Below are 3,941 nucleotides of genomic sequence, written 5' to 3' on the forward strand. Positions count from 1 at the left end.
AAATCGGATAATAACCACGCCCACCTCCCATACAAAGGTTATGTTGAAAATCACTAAAAGTGCGTTAACCGACTAAGAAAAAACGCCAGAACACTAAATTCTTCGTAAGAAATGGAGGAAAGAGGCTGCATGCAGGCTCTTTTTAAAAATTTAAAATGTCCGTGGCGTCGCCCACTTATGGACCAAAATCCATATCTCAGGAACTACTCAACCGATTTCAATGAAATTCGGTACATAATAGTTTCTTAACACCCTGATGACATGTACGAAATATAGGTTAAATCGGTTCACAACCACGCTTTCTTCCAATATAACGCTATTTTGAATTCCATCTGATGCCTTCTCCATATAATATATACATTAGGAACCAATGATGATAGCGGAATAAAACTTTGCACAAATACGGTATTTGATGCGAGAGTATAAAATGTTCGGTGACACCCGAACTTAGCCCTTCCTTATTTGTTATGCCTGTTATCGGTTTGGGCGAATTTAACTTCTGATAACAAGAGTCAACGAAACAAACAATTTATTGAAGAAAACTTTTTATGAGTACATTATCTCACGTTCAGGACCTGTGAAGTGGCCTCCAAGATCGTGTGATTCAACAGACCGACTATTTACCCTTTGGACGAGAATGTACGGCGGATTATTACTTATATACCGTTCGCATTGCAGTAAGTTGGTCCTGTTGACAGGAATTTTTTCGTTTCAGCCGATATCATTCTTAAATAATAATGTTGAACTATAATTTACAAATAATTATTAGTCATAACATTACTTGCATTGTTTCTTCTTGAAAATCACATTTCTAAAAACACACCCTGTACTTTATGCAATTGTTCCTTTTCCAAGCAGATTATGGCTAATAAAATAGTTTCGAATGCCTTCAAATCAAGTCGTTTACGATCTGAAGAAATTTTACATACAGCAAAAAGTCATTAATATACTACAAACTATAAAAAAAATCCTCAAAATGCAAAATTTTAAAAGAGTGACAAATGTGTCACTTAATTTCACCAAATAAGGTTAAAAGCTCTAATTGTTATGGAAATATAAATTTTCACAAGTTGTGACAGGTGCATGCGAAATAGTAGCAACAATTTTAAAAATTACTTCGTTAAAATCTTGATAAAATTGTTTGTTAGCCTCTAACGATTCAACGAAATGCGCGTCTCATTTTTTGATATTTTGGCGTACGGGTGGTATGAGTAACCTTTTAAATGTATACCACTTTAATATGAATAAACAATACCATTTAGATTCGATCAATATCAGATTTAGACAATACTATTTGCTTAAATTGCCTTCGAATTAGTAAAATGCAACCGTTAGCGATCTACTTTTGTTCAAATTTTTAGACAACTTCAGCACGAGTTACCTTTCTTCAGCTGTGCTGCTCCTTCCACACAAAGCTTTACATGCGCCCAACACCCACAACAACAACAAAAATTACGAATATGTGTATGCACAAGTGGTATTTGTTATGCAAGCATTCTGCTGCTTGTCTTGCAATTCCTGACAGCACCGATTCATTCATTCAAACTATTCTATTGCATTGTGCTCAAGCACTTTTGAAGTCACGTGTGTGCGCTGCATGTTTAACGAAGTATTTTAAAGAATTTCCACATATGTCAAAAAGTTTTAGAATATATTCAACAACTTAAACCGTATGTCAACAAGATCAAAATACTAACAAACGCACACAAGGAGAGCTGAACATAACGGTGTGAGAGACAAGTTGCACGTGAGATGATAGTCAAAAAATGCATTCGCACAGGCGAAAATGCCAGCACGGCCATAAATCAAACCACAGTGTGGTATAAAACTTTATTTTGAACGATTTGCTTTTAGCCTTCTGCTCCCTTGGCATTGTTGAGTTTTATCTTTAGATAGCTGGTATTGTGTCTGCATGTGATTTCATTACGGAAATGTGGATAAATCTTTAAGTTCATGATGGATTCCAGTAGAATACCAGCTATGTGGTTTATATGCTATTAGTTATGAATTAACAGGATAGAGGCGAAGTCGTGCAAGGACACGTTTTCGGGATCTATGAGTGCAGCTAAATGAAGTAACTCGAATTTACGTGGCGGTTCCCAAACCCAGCGCACAATCCTGGGAAGGGTTCTGAACTCGGCTTTAACCACATAAGCGGTGTCTCTGCTAATAAAGAAAAAAATAAGATACAACATTTAACTGTATTGTATAGATGTATTCATATGCTCTAAAAATAATTTCGGACAATTGTCCGCCGCATCTGGTTCGAAAAAATTCCAGACGATTGGCACAATTTTCGATCAATTTTCGCAACAATAAGCGCCATAGATCAGCAATAAGCCACCGCATATTCTCCTCCAAAGCGTAAACCTTCTCAGATTTATATGATTAGACAACGAACTTAATATAACCCAACAAAACCAATTCCAGCGGTGTTTAATCACACAATCTTGGAGTACGCATCACAGACCCACTGCGCGATCGAAAGTGTTCTTTAATTAAATAGTTGTTTCGTTGACTATGTTACATGCAGGGTCGCCCACATTAACACATCCGCAGTTCAGGCATGAAAAATCAAAATTGTGGTTCTAAAGCGTTCCCCATTGACCGCCTTCATTTCTGAAGAAATTTGGACAATTCCATTATCCATCCAATGGCTGTCATCTGTCGCGAATCTCATTCTGTGTGTCGAGTGTCGCGACTTTCTTTATTCGGTTAATAGCGCTCTTGTTATTTTCATCAGCTTTCTTTAGCGCCCATAGCATTTTCTCGTGCGCTAGAAGGTCAATGGGAGCATTACAACTTATGACTAATATTGCATTACCTGACACATTTTGGTAAGCTCATTCAACTCTGAAGGCTGCGATGGACTGCGTTCTGCATTTTTTAGCACATCTGCCAAAATTTCTACTCCGTATAGTAAGACGCTGGTGTTTACTGATATCAAGAGCTTTCTCTTTTCTCGTGTTGGCCCTCCTATGTTAGCCATTCGTCTGCCAAGTTGGGAGGTCATCTTCGCTGTCTTTTCTTCGGCCTGGATTAGTACCCAGAAGGCTAATTTCGGGACCAGTCTTACCATAGGTAATCCACAGTTTTTTGTACGCTTAGAATATCCTTAGTCGATTGCAAATTTATTACGAGAGGAATTTGCTTGTTTATCAGCAGTAGTAATTCTGTTTTTTTCTACCACAGATGAACAAGTTAGCAAAGTCAGATGTTTTCCATTTTGTCTTTACGACTGTTCTAACCTTAAGAGGGGGAATTTGACTCCCAAAATTCGATAAAAAAAAAATTCCATGTTATCGCTATAAGCTCAAGAAACTTCATCAACAAACTTTCTCATAGCAATTTTTTATGGTTTTCATACTTACAAAGGGCGTTGCCATAACTTTTATTGTGGGGATCGTATGTCTTATGCTCCGACAAATAGAAAAAAACACGTGCTTGTTTTAAAAAATGTAATTTTTATTTATTTCGTTTACATATTTGGGTTTACACAAATCACATATATCTCTTCTAAATTAGATTTCAAACAAAGAGTTAAGCAAACAATGGCATTTATATGATCTAGCTATAATATATATTAACGATCTTAGAAAAATAAGTCACAAGGAAATTAGAGGTTTAGTGGTACTTGAAGGATACTATAAAATCATAAACAGTTTGTGGCAACTTTGAAACCTTTCCACAGTTCGCTTTTAACTGAAAATTATTTGAAAATAATTTAGGAAGAAAGTTTGAATGACTTGATATATACATACATAATTATTGTAATACATATATGTTTTTGCTAACTAAAAGTAACTAGAAGAAAAAAAGTATGCATATTTATAGAGCAAGGAAGAAGGATTAAATATATTTTGAACCAGTAATGGACACGAATTGTTCATAAGTTATTCCTGCAGGAAAAAAATAACTTTAAATTAAAAAAGTAATAATTT

The sequence above is a fragment of the Bactrocera latifrons genome, unplaced genomic scaffold (genome assembly GCF_001853355.1).
Source record: "Bactrocera latifrons isolate USDA-ARS-PBARC rearing strain unplaced genomic scaffold, ASM185335v1 scaffold_38, whole genome shotgun sequence".
NCBI classification, from domain to species: Eukaryota; Metazoa; Arthropoda; class Insecta; order Diptera; family Tephritidae; genus Bactrocera; species Bactrocera latifrons.